Genomic DNA, 20,221 nt, shown 5'->3' with positions numbered 1-20,221 from the left:
TGCTTATGTTTCTATAATATAAGACAGTGAAATCCATATAGGAAAAAAAAATACTATGCTACCATTCATATAATCATTTTATCCTGGAAAGAAAAAATAGTAAAAATTCTCAGATTTTTACAGAATATAAATTTAATCACACAATTACTTAGTAATGTAAGCAAAAGGGGAAGATATCAAATTTAGGAAATGAATTATAATCTTAGTATCACCATAACCTTTCTGTGCTCTAAGACATATTTTAAACAAATTATCTACTTGAACTTGCTGCCAAGCAAAAAGTTTAATATCTTTTAGCACAAAGCCATCACATATTATAAAAATGGACAAATTGGAAAACAGCAGAATCTTTCTTTTCAAAAACTACTTTGAAGAAATGTTGATTCCACTAATACAGATACTAAGCAGCAACTTGTGATTAAGGGAAACAAATCTTTTTAAATTTAAGTTGACAATTAACTTCAGTGGACTAATGAAGTCACTATATTTTTTTATCTTTCATAGGTATATTTAACAAAATATTTTTAACATAGTTTAAAAAGTAGGAAAAAAGATATATTTAAAAATGATCTCAAGTGAAAAGGCACTGTTAAGTACAACATGAAAGAGAAAAAGCACAAAACCAGCTCAGAACAGAACAGAATAACAAATTTGGAAAATATCTTGGAGGTCTTCTAGTCCAACCTGCTCAAGCAGGAAACTGTACACCATTTCAGACAAATAGTTGTCTAATCTTTTTCTTGGTCATTACTGCTCAAATGAAGACAGAAGGACTGACATTGGACAGCTATTGTTTTATGAACTTCATAAACAATTTGCTGTGGTTGCCTGGCCTTCCCATATGCTAAGTATCAAGTATTAAAACACACAATGTTCTTTCCCCCCCTTAATCCAAATTTGAACTGCACACTTTACAACCTGTAAACCACACCTTAGCCCTACAGATAAATAAGCAATAAACCAGCCAGCCCACTTAGAGAGGGCTGCTTGGCAGAGCTACCGTTTTAAAACTTTGCATTTTATGGCAAATACCAACTTTTTATGCCATCTTTCCATTCAAACATTGTTACTGGCTTGCTTGATGTAAAGAAAAATATGACATCTAGGAAAAAAATTAATGTAGCCGACAAAGTATTTTGGAAAATGTATTGCTGGTCCAATATTGGTCTTCAGAAACTTTTGCTCAGCTGAGATGAGCAGAAAATCTCACATACAGTTTGCTTAGTGACTGTTTGAAATTACAACAGCACTGAAAAAAGTAACTTATGACCTTTTTTCTCACTTATGATCTTTACAGCATCCTGTGGTCACATGATTTACATTTGGAAGATTTACAACTGACTCATATATATGACAGTTGCAGTGTCCTGGGATCCTGTGATCCTCTTTTGTGACCTTCTGACAAGCAAAGTCAATGGGGAAACCAGATTCACTTAACAATTGTGTTACTAATTTAACACTTAAGAAATGTGGTAAGAAAAGTCGTAAAATGGGGAAAAACTCATGTAACAAATTTCTCACTTAGCAACATTAATTTTGGGTTCAATTGTGGTTGTAGGTTGAAGACTACCTGCAGTATATATATAACTTGAAACTGCCATAGTATAAACTAATGCACTCTGACACATTCTGACCACTATAAACTAACACGTTTTTCCTCTTTTAATAGTGCAGTATGTAATTTCTGTAGGGAATTGAGTGTGTGTGTCTATGGTGAAATAGTGACCAGTTCTGCTTTTTTCATCAATATTCTGTGCAAATACATACAATATGGAGCTTGCACTGTCACTCTGTACTGTCTTTATAACAAAATGTTGATTTGCCTCAGATACCTGTTACAATTAGCTCAGTGTCCCCCCCCCCAAAATGTTTTGGTTTGCTTTTGTGAAATTTAAAAACCCAGTGCAGCTTAAAGGATCAACATTTCTGACCACATGAATCTCATCGCTCATTATATAAAAACTGCACACCACATATTAAAATTTTAATAAATCCTTGTGTCCATCAAACATAGGCAAGTACAGGGAAGCTTTATACAAAAAGGGAGATGAAGGCTGAGAGAAAAAATATCAAAGCTTCCAAATTAATAGAAAATAAGGATCAGGGATTCCATTTCTGTATTTTATCATTCACTTTGTAGTTGTACTATTCATTATCAGACATAATAAAAATCGGTCAAACTCTAGTACCTTCAAAAAGTGCTTTCTTATAGTTGGAGTATTTAGCATGGGAGAGAGAGAGAGAGAGAGAGAGAATAGTTGCTGTCAACAAACCACTCAAAATTTACACACACACAAAACCGAAATGAATGGTTGAACTTTGAAGCACCTTGAACCTAAGCATGGAAAATACTAGCAGTAATAAAAGGAGGAAGTTAAAAGCATTGTGGAATCTATTCAACCATTTTAGTTAAATGCATGCCAGGAAGACAGCTATTGTTGCTCCTGTATCATTCATATACGAAGCACAGTGGCCTTTGGAATCAATGTGCAATATTACAGTGGCATTTAAAAATCAGAAATAAATGAGGGAAAAAAAGTTTTAAAAATGACACATTACCTGCAAGGCACAACATGAACGATTGCAGTACGAGCAGTTCCCATGGTAACCTCATTTTCAGTTTCTGATGTCAAAGGAGACCCACGTCCAATATGTAGTGATTAGAATGCTGCTTCTTTTAAGTTATATCCGATCTTTAATCTGGAGGAACAGAAAGAGCAGTATTACAATAAGATTTAGGATTACAGCTCCTTATGCTCTTTGAGACTCTCTGCTTTTCTCCCCTTGATTTAAAACAAATTTACACCTAAAGGAAAAGAGATGAAAACAACTGGTATAAAAGTAAAATCTGCCACAGCAGCAGCAGACACATCAATTACTTTCAAGTTGCTTGGAGGTATAGAAGAAACCACAGCCCTCAAATCATGTCACTTTTCTAAGAAAAAAAAAATGCATTTCTGAGTTACAGTCAGAATAGAAGAAAGGATATAGCAACAAAAAAAAAATAGATACTGTTTGGAATTAGCTCTCTACCCTATCCCATACTCTCTACCCTATCCCAGCTCTATTAAATTCTGGGTCAAGTCACTGATCCGGTAAACATTCTTGAATTAATTGTTAAGTCCACTAAGTGTTGATCTCTACCTCTTTTATCTTTTGACACCTTTGAATTTGCTAACTGTTACAGGAAACAAATGTTAACAAGGACAGATGGCAAGTCCCTCCAGGATGATAAATGCCCTTCAGGGTGAGCAATTAGGGGCGGCTATATATCCCTCCCTTTTCACTCTGAGAGTCCAGGCATCCTCTCCTCATAGCTCATGGGCTGAAGCTGCAGAGAAAGCTTGAGATTAATCGCTCTGCTGTAACTGAAACCTTTTGCATGACAGTTGGCTGTCAGTCCAGTAGACCTGCAGGGCAGCTGGGGGAACAGGTCAGCAAGATGGCAAACCACTTAAATTGTTTTAGCTATTTGTCTAGAGATAATGTATTTTTAGCAACATATGACTCTATTCTGTAGCTCTGGGTGACTGTGAGTACATATTGTCTTGAATATGTGTGCGTATATTTTCCCTGCCTCCTATGGTCGTGCCTTCACTGCACTTCAGCATGTCTGCTCTATTGAATCCATCAGATGTTTCAAACATGATAACTGTTCTGATCTATGGAGATCTTTTTTTAATGCATAAAATGGTGTGCATGATATTTGGTGTAAGATATACACATCTTTTAAAGTATCCACATCAAGAAAGTTTGTTGTTGTTGTTGTTAATTACGAAGTCGTGTCCGACCCATTGCGACCCCATGGACAACGTTCCTCCAGGTCTTCCTGTCCTCTACCATCTTCTGGAGTCCATTTAAGTTCACACCTACTGCTTCAGTGACTCCATCCAGCCACCTCATTCTCTGTCGTCCCATTCTTCTATTGCCCTCAATCTTTCCCAGCATTAGGCCCTTCTCCAGTGAGTCCTTCCTTCTCATTAGGTGGCCAAAGTATTTGAGTTTCAACTTCAGGATCTGGCCTTCTAAAGAGCAGTCGGGGTTGATCTCTTCTAGGACTGACCGGTTTGAACGCCTTGCAGTCCAAGGGACTCGCAGGAGTCTTCTCCAGCACCATAGTTCAAAGGCCTCAATTCTTTGGCGCTCAGCCTTTCTTATGGTCCAACTTTCACAGCCATACATTGCAACTGGGAAAACCATGGCCTGGACTATACGCACTTTTGTTGGCAGGGTGATGTCTCTGCTTTTTAGTATGCTGTCTAGATTTGCCATAGCTTTCCTCCCCAGGAGCAAGCGTCTTTTAATTTCTTGGCTGCAGTCCCCATCTGAGGTGATCTTTGAGCCCAGAAAAATAAAATCTGTCACTACCTCCATTTCTTCCCCATCTATTTGCCAGGAATTGAGAGGGCCGGATGCCATGATTTTGGTTTTCTTAATGTTGAGTTTCAAGCCAACTTTTGCACTCTCCTTCTTCACCCACATCAAGAGGCTCTTTAGTTCCTCTTCATTTTCTGCCATTAGAGTGATATCATCTGCATATCTTAGATTGTTGATATTTCTCCCGGCAATCTTAATTCCAACTTTTGATTCATCTAGCCCTGCCTTTCTCATGATGTGCTCTGCATATAAGTTAAACAGATTAACAATAAATAAAACAATGTAATCATATGTTCTTATTAGAAATTCAACTTCCTAATGTCTGGGGTTTAAGACAAACACCATATCTAATAGAAAGTGACGTGATAATATCAGAGGAACTTGCCTGCTTTTGTAAATTAACATTATTTAGTCTCTGCTAAAGTTGGGTTCAATGTGCTGACATGAGGAAGAATTCCTTTCTTGAAAATTGTAGAAGTTGTTTCAAAAGAACAAAGGATAACCCAATATATGTCAGTATTCTCACATGTATAGTAATTAAACTGACTGAAGATAGGAGGAAAATTGCCTATCAATAGAAATGAGCATTTTAAATATAATGATTACAATATACTATGAGTTGGATAGATAACTTGTTACAGACTGTAACTGCCTGCAGTTGTCAATTCTTATTGCAACTGACATATATAAATGGCATCAAAATGTATGGGGTACATGCATTACTTGTATAAATGAATATTTTTAGTATACAAACTGCAACTGTATGGACAAATATGATCCCACCAAAATGTCCTTTCCACTCAAAGCAACTGTCTCTGTCCAAAGAGAATATTTTGTGGAGTATCTATCATGATCACAGCAGGAAGGAAGGATTGAACTTTTATTTCTCCGCTTCCACAGCTGAAAATGCACAATTCTGTTATTATTTACATTTCAAAAGTGCAATTAACATCACAAATGCCATTGATACGGGGAAACTACTGTAGAAATAATTCTACCATATTCTATTTGCTGTATATGATAGGACACAAGCTACTCTGAGTCAGAAGGAATCTCTTTGACAGCTATTGATATAGGAATCCATTGATATAGGAATTTAAGCCAATCCCACTGCCTTACAAGAGGATTCCCATTATTATCATAGCATAGAATCATGCAAAATTAGGAGCTAACTTTTAAAACGTGGAACATAGGTTATTAATTAGGTGTCTTCTTGAAGTCAATACCTGACATATGCCTGTCTAAAAAATAAGCTTCCTTGATGTACAAGAAATGTGAATTCCAAAGCCTCCTCAGTGATGTTGATATAACATTTGTTCCATTCATCCTTTGTTACCTAATATTGGTCTTTATTCTCACAACTAAATCTTGATTTTAGCAATATTTCTTGTATGTGTGCATGGCAGGTGGATGCCTTGCTAGATTTTGTTAGCTAGTAAGGCAGCTTTGTGAGCACAATCACCATTGGATGCTGGATCTACGTCAGTGTAATCTCTCCAGAATAAAGGGGAAATCGTTGATACATATGTGATTCCACACAGCCTCTCTTTATGAGTAGACCATGGACACTGTCATTTTTACAGATGGTTTATGAATGGAGTAGCTGAGAGTAAAGATTTACATCAAGCTCCAACTTGGAAAGCAGCCTTTACAAATATTACCCTTGACTGAGCCTTATATCTTAGTTACATTTTTGGATTATTTTATTATTTGCATCTTGGAGAGATTAAAACACTTCAGACTGACACAGTTCGACTGCATTACACAGGTGAATTTTCCTCTCCTTAAAAAATGGAGATGTAAATTTGATTTTGAATGTTCCAAAAATATATGATTTTTTGGGATTATAAAGCAAAAGGATACTTTTGGAAATGAAGCCTGATTAGCTGCAAAGAGTTGGGAGTAGCCTGACTAGGTTTTAAGACCAGATTTCACTTTTTGCTGAATTCTCCTTACCATGACTGAAAAAAAATTGGGGTGGACAATTATACAAGCCAGTTTCAGGCTGATGCAACTGGATGGGCCCAATCCAGGCTTTTACTAAGAAAACAATGCAGAATTACTGCATTCAGGCACTGAACTGCTTTGACACCACTTCTGGATACCATTTTTGGATTTACCATTAGTGGAAAATTAATAGTAAAGTATTAAACACATGTACTGTAGTATACAGTATATTATGTGTGTATGTGAATAAATAATGTGTATAGTTCCACAATTAAACGTTGTAATTATGGCCTCCTGAAAGACACCCCTTTTCCTAATTAAAGCTCCTCTCTGCAATGATTTAACTCCTCTCATTTGTTTAGCAAGCTTAAATGGTTCTTTTTGTCCTGCTCATGAAAAAACCCTATATAAATGGTAGTCCTAATTTTGATACTGTTTGCCACATGTTAGACATATTTAATATAGTTACTTAATAAGGTTGTTCACAGAAGGAGCTATAAAGGACAAAATATGGTCTGAAATATATGTGGTTGCACATAAAGATACTTCTCAGAAACACCTTAATGCAGACATGTCAAACTCGCAATGTCATGTGATGTCACGCAACGTATCGGAGCTTTTTTGTCATTGCCGGCAATGGAGTGGGCGCGGCTCCGATATGATGAAACCGGCCTGTGGGCTGGCAGTTTGACACCCCTGCCTTAATGCAACTGATTATTTCCCTGGGCTTGTATAGCTAACCCTCTACAGCAGGTGACTGAACTCTTGATAACCAATTTGGTTAAAGTATTGGCCTAGAAACCAGGAGACTGTGAGTTCTAGCCCTATTGTAGGGATGAAAGTCACTTTATGGCAGGCACCCTCTCTTAGCGCAATTCACTTCAAAGGTTGTTGTGGGGAAAATAGGAAGAAAAAAAATATTAGGTATGTTCGCTCTCTTGTGTTATTTATAAAAACAGTAAAGATGGAATATAAATAAATGTTTGGTTTAAGATATTTCTGACAAGTGCTATATGTGTGGCTATGGGTGCCCTAATCATATTTTTCTCTATGAATCCAGAGCTCTCCACCCATCATTTTTAATCTTCTACCAGATAGTTACATTTACATTTCTTCTAGAAAGATGCTCATTCTTTTCAAGAAAAAATATTGCTACTGCCAGCACACTCATTACAATTTTAGTGCACATTACAGTTTTGTTTTCATTTAATTTAACTTAAACAATTTCCAGACAGCCACCAATAACCAATGCATAGTTTTCTTTTCAGATTTCTTAAGAATCCTAAAGCACACTATCTAGCTTTAGTGACTACGAAAAATGCCCAAGACAGGGATTAAAACTTTTTAAATCTGAGAAGTCAACATCTTCATGTTTACAGATCATTTGAAGAGCTGAAAAAGGATCTAAATACAATTTGAATCTAAAGCCGTTCTCATGCCCGTGCCAATAGTTTTCTAACCTTACTTTTGGCAATTCCATTCAGCCATAACAAATTGTTTTGAAAGGCACCTTTGTCTATAATTGGATTTTGATCAGGAAAGTTGACTGTAAGAACTTGAAGCATAAGACACAGAAAGAAGCAACATGGGGAATTCTATTTTTCTAGCTATAAAGAGAAGCAAAGCAGTTTGTCATGGAGATCTGTGCATATACAGTCTAGAGCTTGTCCTGTCCATTTTTGCTGTCATTCCATAAGTTATGCTCAGAGTCACATCTAAATAATTTAAAATGAGAATAAGTTTCTTAGCAGCTGTTACATGCTTATTTTTTTTCCTTTAGAGGTCACTGATGTGCTAGGGCATACTAATTCTACTAAATGCAAAAATAAGGAAGCATTTAATGAAGTATGTTGTGCATGGCAGAGAATAAAGAATACATTAACTAGAAGGCAAGCTAAACATCAGCCTAAAGAAAACTAACAATATTTCTCATGTTAATGTTGAAATGTTCTACATGATTTTCTGGAGAATAATTCAGTGGTTCTACTTATTATGTTATTCTGGGCATACAGAAAATTAAATTTCAATGATAATAACAAAGTTTTCTTCCATGAAAATTCAAGAATAATTATATATATATCATCATCTCCCAATGATTTGCAAAAAAATAATAATAGTACAAGAGATTAGGAAAAAGAGAAAAAACGTTTCAGTTTGTTCAATCAGGTCTTTATTGAAGATTAAGTTAAAAAATATTCATGTGAGTTTCTGGACTGCCATGACATTAGGAAATGTGTGCCATCTATTTTCTGTAAGAATCATCAGAAGGGCAGTGTCAGCCATCCCCATTACTGCAGATCAATTGAAGCCAATTTCTAATCCCAGGATCCTGCTTCTCTCAATCTTTCATTCTGCTGACTGTTCAGCTAAACTCTGCAAGACAGAACATGGTCCCTGGAAGGAGAGAATGAGCAGTTTCATTTGCCGAGTCTGCTCTCAACCTCTACACCAGCTTTTCTCAATCGGGGTTCCACATAGGGCACTAGGGTCCCATGAGAGATTGCTGCTGGTTCTGCCAGAGATCAGGTTTGGGGAAACAAGCTTTATATTTGGGGGATATATATATATATATATATATATATATATATATATATATATATATATATATATATATATATATATATATTTGCACTTCACAATATTAGCACAGTGGTGGGAAATGTTACATGCCGTAATGTACAGTAGCTGCTACCTATCGTTTTTCTGTTGTTGTAAACATTGTAAAATAGGGATTGCGTAGGCTATAAGTTAATTATATTGTGACTTTTTATTTTTGTGTGATTTTCTTTTTTTATGCAGGAATTGTCTGACACCTAAACATCTCCAGGATAAAAAGGTTGAGAAAGACTATTCTCTAGAATAGTCTGGATAGAACTGAGATCAGATTTCAGAATACATATGCACAGGCTTATAATACAAAAAAAATTAACAATATTAGCAGTGTCAAATTCTGCAACAGTATAAATTTATCACTGTGATACCTATCTATAGATATTGGGGTTCTGAAGACTGCCAATTCATTGCAACTACTCTATGTTAATATCAGCAGATTTCTCACGTCCTTTCAACTTAGTTTGTGATTTACTTTACAAAGATGCCATTGAATAGGATTTTCTTAAATGCTGACTACCACCCATTCCCTAAATTGTGCCATACGCTTAGGATAAACAAGAGTGAATGAAGTAGCCCTCTCAAAATCGTGATCAGTGTGAACACTCTCAGAATAGCCAGTATCTCTCTAGCAGAGGAGCGCAGAAGAGAATTTCTTCTCTGATTATTTCTTTTCAAATTAAAAGAAAGCATTTGGTAAAAAAAAAAAAAAACACAGGCAAGGGGCTGTTAAGAAACTTACTAATAGCGGAGGGTTTTAACCTTGTTTATTTTCCAAGAAAACTACCAGCCATGTAGGGCAAGGTCATTTCAGATATGTTGAAATGGCACACAGTTGCAAGAGCAGCAACATTCATCCTCAGAAATTTTGATACTTTGTTTTAAATCTAAAGGAAAACAGATCCAGAATGTTACTGCCATTTTGGGTGCTGGCCTATGATCTATGAGACGATAAGAAACAGGAACAAATGCACATGAAAGGATTTCATGTTGACGTGGTCTTCATTCCCTTGTCTAAACTTTGTCACTAAATAGATGAGAGAAACTTTCAAAATGTTATTTAGTTTAATAACAGGCCAATGGGTTTCTTTCTCAAGGTATCATTTATCTGCAATAGGTTCTTAAGCCCTGGAAATAACACAGCTGCTGTAATTTTTCATTATCAGTTTTCACAATCAAGATCCTTTTTTTTTCTGCATCTATGACCCTAAACCAGCCTTTGCCAAAGGTTTTTATGAGCAATTACACTTATTATATAAACTACACATAGTATAATAAGATCACATTTTTCTTTTAAAAATGGCCAAAATGAACATTTTATAGAGAACCATTAAGGATAAATACATATGGATGTCCATAGCAATTATATTAACAGAATTTCTTGAGATTAAATGCCTTATGCTACCAATTCTTTATTTAATTTATTTTAATTAATTTATTAATTGATATCTCCCCTTTCCATCAATGGATGGTGCTCAAAGGAGAAGGAACTCTGAAATTTCTACTTTTCTTTAGCTCAGCAAAGCTAAAGGTATAAAAAGTTATTTAAAAAATCATTAAAAAAATCTCTATCCTTTTTCTATTCCCAAGAATAACCAGCAGGCAGTTCTTCTAACAAATCGAAAAAAAGATAGAGTAACAAAATGTGTAATCAGAGTAGTTATAGCACAAGTTGTAGTGCAACTATTCTTATCAGGAAATATCTAATAAAAGATAAGGGAAGAAGAGATACTTTGGTTTCTGGTATCTCCAATACAGTAACTGCTAACACAACAGCTAGCAAAATCCCTGTCCAGCACTGCTCTAAATACTGAGAAAAAAACAGATGTTTGAATGTGACAGGTACTCATGGCTGAATCTCCCTTCTTCACCAATGAGTGGAAGCACTTTGCTGGAAATGATTTTAAGGAGGATGTGTGAAATAAAGAGATAGTCTTTGGGTTTTAGAATTAATTGGGAGAAAATCATCTACTCCATTCAACTAAGTAATCTAATAACTTACCAAAGGGTTATGATTACTAACACAGTGTACTTTAAAAAAAATGGGACCAATCCTTACAGATTGTATGTTGAGGGAAAGATCAGGTCTGAGATTCTTGGCTAGCAGTAGGGAAATCACTGGAGGAAATACAAAGAGGGTTCCCCCCCCCCCTAATGGATGAAATTGCTTCTATTAGCAGAACTAGTAAAGAGGAATCTCTGCCTCTGTCTACCTTGACCACTCTCAAATATCTGCTGCACAGATTGGAGTAATTCCAGGGAGTACAAGGAGAAAAGGAGAAGTGATTCTACTTACCTGGCTCTCTTATAAAATGCTGCATTTCATCCACTAAGAATGAAATCTTTTTTTACGCACTACTTAATTTGATTTGTTCCATGTAGTTCTGGTTATATGGCAATTAAAAAGAGAAGAAAGAACTAATGTCACCCTTATCTATTTAATCCTGACCATTTAAATCCATCTTAAATCCCTGATGACTATATCCTCATATGAAAGCAAGAATGAAGCCATAATTTAGACTTCTGTTATTCCAATGAGTTTGCTGAAAAGCAGAAGGCGTATTATGTATTTTCTTGGGAAATTAAAAATGTATTCTTAATGAAAAGCTGTAGTAATATTACAAAGTAATCTTTAAAAGGGTAATAGATTCACATTTTCAGTTTGAACTATACTCTCTGAAAGATAAGTATTTGCAAAGTTTTTATGACACATGTACATATTACTGTCAAAAAAGAAAGAATGCATCCTTATTGTACTATAATTAGTTCTTTATCTTTTATAGAAAATAATTGACTTTAATTCAATCCTAGAGAAAGTATTCTAAGAGATTTGACAGATTAAAACTTTATAAAAAACCTGCCATTTCAAAAATCACGTTCACATTTCTTTTGAAAGGAGAGGAAAGTAAAAAGAACACATGAGAGACAGAGCACTCTGGAATCAACCTGGAATCATTGCTCCAAAATGTGTTGTGTCACAAAATATCTTACTATCTTATCTTACTATCTTATTCTCATTTACATTTAACCAGAATTATGCACAATGAAAGTGTCTGAGATGCTAACTACTGCAGAGTATATTTATACACAAACAGCCCCCTTTATTAAGTTCTGTAGGTTGTTCAAAGAATGAGAGGAAGACATTTAAATGGAGAAGATATGTACCACAGGCATTTGTTACAAGATGCCTGTGCAACATGGTGGGGAGAGAAAGAAAGAAACAAGGTACAAGACCAATCACATGGCACACCCTGCCATACATTAAAAAAAAATTCGGAAGCAGTAGAATGCAGCTGCCGAGATCTGCAAGTAGGCATCGGACACTGCTCAGAGACTTACAAGGACAAATTATACATTATGAAGATTGCTTAGGGGTGGGAGATACTTCCAATGTAATATACTGGATCCCCTGCATAGATTGCTCCTGTCAGTTTGTAGGACAGATGGGGCAGGGGAAGCTAACCACCAGATTGCAAGAACACAAGTGAGGGGTCAGACGAGCAGACCCAAACTCATTGGTAACTGCAACAAAGAAGGACATACATTCAATTTTGCAGCTATTAAGATTGTTGGCAAGCAGATACAAAAACAGTCAGGGAAGTGATTGAAGCCTGGAAAACAGGCCCCTCATCAGTCAACAGGAGTGCTGACCACTTGGCTCTCGAAGGTGAAAAGTTATGGGAGGGATATTAAGGGATACAGGCCACATGATCAGGAAGGTTTTAATATGTTTGAGCAATGTTGTGGAACTAAGGTAACATACAACATACGACTGACAATCTTTGCTGGCATGCTGAGTTTCTAGCTTTTTCAGAACTGTTGGTGAGACCGTTAAAAGACGTTGGCACTGTTTGAAATTGTTCTGCCGGCAGCAAGATCTGACTGCTGGCCCAGCGACAGATTCTATTGCAAACAAGGGCTGTTTCCAAAAGAGGCAGAGGAGGAGAGGTCCCGGTACTTATGGAGTGAAGGAACTGGATGAGGCTGTCGGCAGGCCCAGAGGATGGGAGAGAGGCTTTTGGAGGAATTGGTGGCGGTGGTAGCATTCTCCAGGGGCGAAAAGGAGTGAGGCCTCTTTAAGGAAAAGGTGGAAGAGACAAGATCAGAAAAAGGAAAGGAGGTGAGGTTGTCATGAAGAAATACAAGCTAATTTGAGGGCTAATCCACATGATGCTCCATTTCCATCTGTCCTGTTTGCCATCATTTGCTCCCTAGAGACTAAAATGGAAGATCTGTAACTTGAGCTGGCCATGAACAAGGAGTGTATATTGGAGGTGGTGACCCTTTGAGAGCTGTATGCAACGAAATTTCATTTTGATGTATGCCAATTGGTATACTTTAAAGTGACAATAAAGTTATGATGATGATGATTAAGTTGAGAACTATATCAATGAATTCTATGATGACTATTAAAGGAACAATACTATTGTACTTATGTCTTACATCATGACAGGATGAGGTCATCAACCAGTACATACAGATGCATACATATAGATCTGCTTCTTACAACTCTCCTAATCTGTGTGATTTAAATTCTGCTTCTCATGGTATATAAAGTGCTTTGAGTTTTTAAAAGAAAAGTGACATATATCTAACAAATGAAAGAATGAATGAAAACCTTGTATTTACCAAGGACTGTAGGTTCTGTTAGAAACTCAGTTCTTTATTAGTCCTCAGATGCCATTAAGGTTTTATTTGCCTTACGAAAAAAGACATTCACTCTTAATTTTTCAAACAAATGGCATCTAGAAAGTTGTATATGTTCTCTTACTAAGAAAACAAGCTCCCCAGAGCAATAGAGATTAGCAAGTAAATTGTTGGAATTATCTCACAGCATCCTTTGGCCTATCTATTGTGCAATATTTATTCTGCAGAATAATTTTTTGCAACATCGACATTAATTCAGTTTTCAATGGACAAATGCTGATTCAACACAGACTACTGTTTTGTCATCAAACAAATCTGCTTCCAAACATACCATTAATATAACCACGAAACCATTCAGTATCAACAGCACTATTTGACTCAGCAGTTTCTCCTTCGCGCAAGCACTGAGGAATTCAGTACAAACGTATAATTTAATGTAAAAACCTATTAAGTTTCTTGCTCACCAAAATAAGTGATATTAGATTTGGAAAAATAGGCCTATTTCATCAGAAATTGCAATTTTCATTTCTCCAGTGAATGAAGTCAAGTATTACAATTGCAGCAGGAAACTAAATTTGAAAAGAAGACAAAAGTAATATATGCATTTGTTTTCTACTTTTCAAAATCTCTAGATGAGCCATATCATCCCCAAATTGATAGCAATTAGGCATTAATAGAATTCTTTCTCTCCTACACATTAAGCAGAGAGTTATAGGTATTACTCTATGCATCCACAGTAAATTACAATGGACACGTTAACTGAAACATAAAGTCAAGTGAACATTTATATAATGAGCTTGCCCTTCCTACTTACAATTTCTGCACTTTACTATCTTTGAAGAAATCGGCAAGTATTGGAAAGAAAAAGAAACACTCCTTTTTTTTCTTTCAGAGCTTTTCAAACATCGAAGAACTACAGTCATTAACATAACAGATGTATTTGTCCCATGAATACAGCTAATCACTTAGTGGAGATGGGCAGCCATACAAATCACACAGATAAATAATCACTTATTGTATTTACAGCTTTCCCCTGCCCAATTGTGTCCAACTCTAGGGGGAGGTATTCATCTCCATTTCTTTTCTGAAGATGTTTCTGTGGTCATGTGACCAGCATGACTATAGGCAATGCTGTTACCTTCCTACTGAAGTGGTACCTATTTATCTATTCACATTTGCATGCTTTTGAACTTGTAGGTAGGCAGGATACTGGGATTAGGGTAGGACTATTTATTTACTTATTAACTTATATGCTGCCTATCTTCTCAAAGGTGACTCTACAAAACTTACAATCAATCAAACAATCAGAATAGAGCTAGAAGGGACCTTGGAGGTCTTCTAGTACAACCTCTTGCTCAAGCAGGAGATCCTAATACCTTTCAGATGGGTGGCTGTCCGTTCTTTTCTTAAAAACCTCCAGTGATGAAGCACACCCACAACGTTTGAATGCTATCTGTTCCACTGCTTAATTTTCTTCATGTTAGGTTGCTTCTCTCCTTGGTTAGTTTCCTTCCATTGTTTCTTGTCTTGCCTTCGGGTGCTTTGGAAAATAAGTTGACCTCTCTTCTTTGTGTCAGCCCCTCGAATACTGGAACACTGCTATCATGTTACTTCTAGTTCTTCTTTTCTCTAGACTGGACCTACCCAATTCCTGCAACTGTTCTTCATATCTTTTTGTCTCCAGGCTCTTAATCATCTTAGTTGCTCTTCTTTGCACTTTTTCCAAAGTCTCAACATCTTTTTTGTAATGGGGTGACCAAAACTGTATGCAGTATTCCAGGTGTGGTCTTACCAAGCCTTTATAAAGTGGTACTAATACTTCATGTGATTTTGATTCTATGCCTCTGTTTACACAACCAAGGATTCTATTGGTTTTTTGGGCTGATGCCGCACACTACTGGCTCATATTAAAGTGATCATCCACTAGGACTCCAAGGTCCCTCTCACAGTTACTGTTTTTGAGTCAGGTTTCACTTAATCTGTACTTGTACCTTTGAAGATATTGAATAGTACTGGGCCTAAGACAGAACTTGTGATACCCCACTGCTTACTTCATTTTAAAAAAAGGAATTCAGTGATTTTAATAATATAAGAATTTACAAGAGTTCTTGGTCTTTTATGAACTCATATGCACTTCTTTTTTGTTGTATATCTCAGGCTGATTTGTAGGAGATTTATTTATTTATTTATGAGACTTATATACCACTTTAAGTGCGAGCACTCTCTAAGATGCTTTGCTCTTAACCCTCTACTCCCTGCCTTGAAAGTTTATCCCTTTCCTCCCTGTCTACACATGTTTTGTACTTGTCCTTTTCCCCTTGCTTTCTTGTTCTTCAGTTGCCCGACCACTGCTGGGGTTTTCAGGTACAATGTGCTGATGTGGGCAATCTGCTTAGCTGGTCCACTGCACTGCTCCCAGCTGCTACTGTGGGCGCCACTGTTCAGTTGGCCCCCTGCGCTCGTCTTAGTTGCTGGTGGTCCACTGCATTGCTCTTAGTCACTGTTCTGGGGCTTCACTCCTCTGCCACTTAGCTCTGCACCAATGTTGCTCAAGGTCTGCTGTGCTGCTCACAGCACTGGTCTGCTGCCCACCTAGCTCCATTTCTCTACTGCTCAGTGACCTCCTTTTGCACTGCACTGGCTCCACTTAAGCTGGGTTGCTGGGCCACCTCTCAGTTGGGACACTGGACTGCCTCTCAACTGGGCCACATATCAGTTGGGCCACATATCAGTTGGGCTGCCAGGTCACCTCTCAGCTGGGCCACCTCTCACTTCTTTGTTCTAGACGTTCGAGTTCTCTTTTTGTTCCCTTCTGTAGCTAATATCGATGTTGCCCTCTTGATATAGTTTGTAATCCACACATGTATTGAAAATGACAGATGAATAAAATTTGCAAGTAAAACAAAATCTCAGCTTAAGGTAGTCCATAAAGGTAGTCCATAAAAATCCACAAAATATTTAAAAGTATTAGAAATTTAAAAATATTTTTAAATTTTAAAACAAATATTGCAGTCTCTGACTATTTGTAATGCACAAAAGAAGGTAGAATGATAATTGCAAGTTCAGGGCAATAAAAGCAGTTCAGGTTAATAAAAAATTACAATCCAGCTGTAAATTTTACAATAGCTGTAAACAACTTTTTAAGATGTTCACTCAGTTTTTTCAGGATTGTTCATATATTTCAAAAAATGTATTCAATTCATTCATGATTATTTAGTTAGTAAAGACTGGAATCCTTATAAATCCTTATTAAAAGAAAAAGAAAAACATCCTTGTAAACAGATCTGCCTTTCATTCCTAAGAGAAAGAGAGAGGGAAAAAGAACACTCATGCAATCGGATCTGTGTGTAATCACTCATTTAAAGACACTCATATAAAACATTGTAACAATAATTCCCTTTTTATAACCTTGTAATCCCTTAATTCAGGGTAGAGTCAGGATGACTGGATGGAGCTGAGCATTTACTGGCTGGATGCCTGTCCTGACACTATATGGAGTTCGCAGCAGATATATATATATTTCACACCCTTGGAGAGAAACATCTGCCACTACCTAGAATTGAACTCTCAAACTTCCAAGTAGAAGATGAATGCCCGCACCACTAGGCCACCACGCTGCTGATAAAACATTAAAATAATAGAGACATTAAATTTAATTTAAAAAAAAAATTGATCAAGATGAAGAGCAAGGAAGCAAAATGTCCATGAGGCGGAGGTATGGTTTTACCTATTTGATATTGCTAAAAATATTATAGTAAATAATTGCTGTAAATTAATATCCCACTTTGTTAATTGGTATAGCACAATTCTCAAATTTTCTGGTATCAGTACAAATCACAGCCCACAGTGGGCTTGCCCAGACAAAAGGACAGAAAAAGAGCAGAAGTTCTTTAGAAAATTCCAAGAACAAATGTTGACAGGGTTCCTGCTTTATCTGGACAAACTTGCAGTCTAAGCTGGAGGCAAAGCAAGTGTGCTGTGAAAACTTACACTGGACTTCAGTTTTGTCCCTCTCCCTACGAAGTTTCTCAGCTGCAGTGGGCAGCTGCAAAATGTTGGAGAAAAACACAATTACTTTAAGAAGTTCCAGAGAAGAGATACTGAAATATAGTCTTTCTGAAGTAGATTTTGTAATTTGAATCCAGAGTGATGCACGACCTCAGTAACTGATTTTATCTGAGACACTTGGCACCAAATAAAACACAATAAGCAGTTATGGTGCATAACTGCCCATAAACACATTAATTCCACAGAGCCAATGTTTTCATTTCCACTTTCTTGTCCTTTGTATAAGTGAATTAATTTATTCCTAGAAAATACATGAAATTACAAAATGGAAGCAAAGCACATTTTACAATAAAGCTTAAAATACGCTTCAACATGTTCATGTTATACATGCAGATTATGTAGTATTATGGATTGAGTCCACTTATAGCATTATTTTTAAAATCTCTTTCATTTGTAAGGAAAAAAAATGCTTTAAAAGCCAAAAGTACAATATGTGATTGTTCATGACACAAAGAAAAGTTGTTATTTATAGCAATAGCAAGTTAGTTAGTTATTTGTATCCCACCTTTATTTTTTTTACAAACAACTCAAGGCAGAGAGAACGAATTCAGCACACCTTCCTTGTCCTATTTTCTCCACGACCACAATCCCGTGAGGTGGTTTGGACTGAGAGAGAGAGAGAGAGAACGACTGGCCCAAAGTCACCCTGCTAGTTTTCCTGGATAAGGCAGGACTCAAACTCATGGTCTCCCACTCTCTAGTCTGGTGCCTTAACCACTAGATCAAATCGGCTTTCTTACTTTATTACAGATCTATTTCTAATACAGATGAGTTATCAAACTGCTGAGCATCTGGCAGCTGTCAGTGACAAGCAGAACAAGGATAGAAATTGCAATCTTATTTTCAAAGAAAACCAGAAAAAGTGGAAACTGATTCATGTAATGATCTGCTGAACTGCATAGAAATTCTCAAACAACAGATTTGGATTTTCAGTAATTTCTTGGTTTCTGCTTTTAAGCACCCAACGATAAAGTTGTCTGTAAATTGGAGCAAAATAGTACTGTATTTCAAACAGAAATCATAGAATGTTCTTTTTTATATATAGAAGGTGGCATCTTGCAAATAAAGGACTTATTTTCATAGAGAAGGCCTGTGAAGTCACCACTGAATCCTTTCAGGAACTGGATTTCATGTCTTAAATGGGGACACTGCACCATTCAGAAATTAATTGTAGCTCAGGTATATAAATGTTCTGTGTAAGGGTTATCTATTTATATAGATTCATTTCTGTTTATCGATCAAAACCAAAATAACAACACAAGGGATCAACTACAAAGTGTCTTCCTGGCAGTGGAATAAATTTCTGATTAACTGGAATAAAAGAACATCAACACATGTTGAAAATCAAACTATTTTTTTTCTATGTCAAACTCTCAGTCACAAATATGAATTTATCTTCAGTTAGGAACCATCCTGCCAAAAAGGGCCATGTGTGAGAACTGAAAGAAACAAATGCCAATAATTTAAGAAATACTACTAAACCAAGCCATCCAAAGCTTAGCAAGCAAAAAAATATCAAATGCCACATGGGAAAAGAAGGCAGGGAAAAATCAGTGCTGCAGGCACCGAGTAATCTGACCAAGGAGAAAATGGTCCCTCCTGGCTCTCAAATTGATTGATTTATTTAGACTCTTGCATAGAAGCAACTTTATATTCATTCACCTGTCCCCAAGAAAGAACTTACTTAGCCTTTTAAGTCACAGTCCATTGTGTCCAATATCTCTGCAGCCATTTCAGATGGCTTAATGTTTCTGCTTCTTACAGGATTACAAAAAAACTCCCAATTACTTCAATGGGAGTTACTTGTATCCTGCCCAGGGAGACGCATAATATAGTGTGCAAGGAAACATTCTACTCTTAAAAATGTCAAAAATCATTAGGAATGACTGGGCAGCGTGAGTGAGAATCAATATTAAAGAAGACAGGAAGTAGAGATTAACAAAGGGAAATCACAGAAACGAGTGGTAGAGAGAATTTAGTGGCCGGATAAAAATACACGAGAGAAGATAGAAAAAAGGGAAATAGAAATGGAGAGGAATGAGACATAAATTCAGCAGCAGAAAAGAAAGAAGGAAATAGAATTCTTGGAATGGCTAAACTAAACAAAAAGAGTACAAATCACTTTTTAAAACACCTTACAGAAAATCTAATATGATTAGAACTTTAATTTCTATTTTGGAAATATATAGTTCATAATACTCATATCTATGTATATGTGTATGCCATCTCTGTCAATATCCAAGTATAACAATTTGTACTCACTACTAATGTGATATTAAAGATGACAGGTTAATGTTACAGATATTTTAATTTGCATAGTTGATAATACTTGCAAAATCTGTCACTTGAAAGCATTTACATAATTGTTTTATTTTAGAGAATGTCGTATTTAGTCCAAATAGCTGGACAATTTCGGTCCTTTGACTTCATTTTACGGTCAATTACAAAACACAGATTTATATTTAGAGAAGTCTGTTTTCAATATTTCATAAACAATAATTCCTCAGTAATAGAGGTCTCCCCAACAACTATTAGAAAATTTGTTGAACGATATGTGCAATTAGGAAGATCA

General features: G+C 36.3%; 1 long non-coding RNA gene across 1 annotated transcript in view; it reads right to left on the bottom strand.

Annotated features, from left to right (window-relative positions):
• The window catches only part of LOC120317924, a 59,787-nt gene that overhangs the window by 5,896 nt on the left and 33,670 nt on the right, over positions 1 to 20,221 (bottom strand). Inside the window, exon 2 of the long non-coding RNA XR_005559348.1 lies at positions 2,560 to 2,700. This is a non-coding gene — a long non-coding RNA (uncharacterized LOC120317924). The remainder of the gene's footprint in view (positions 1 to 2,559; positions 2,701 to 20,221) is intronic.

The sequence above is a fragment of the Crotalus tigris genome, unplaced genomic scaffold, assembly GCF_016545835.1.
Source record: "Crotalus tigris isolate CLP2741 ecotype Arizona unplaced genomic scaffold, ASM1654583v1 scf7180000019942.648020, whole genome shotgun sequence".
Taxonomy (NCBI): Eukaryota; Metazoa; Chordata; class Lepidosauria; order Squamata; family Viperidae; genus Crotalus; species Crotalus tigris.
This window is presented reverse-complemented; position numbering and strand designations above follow the sequence as displayed.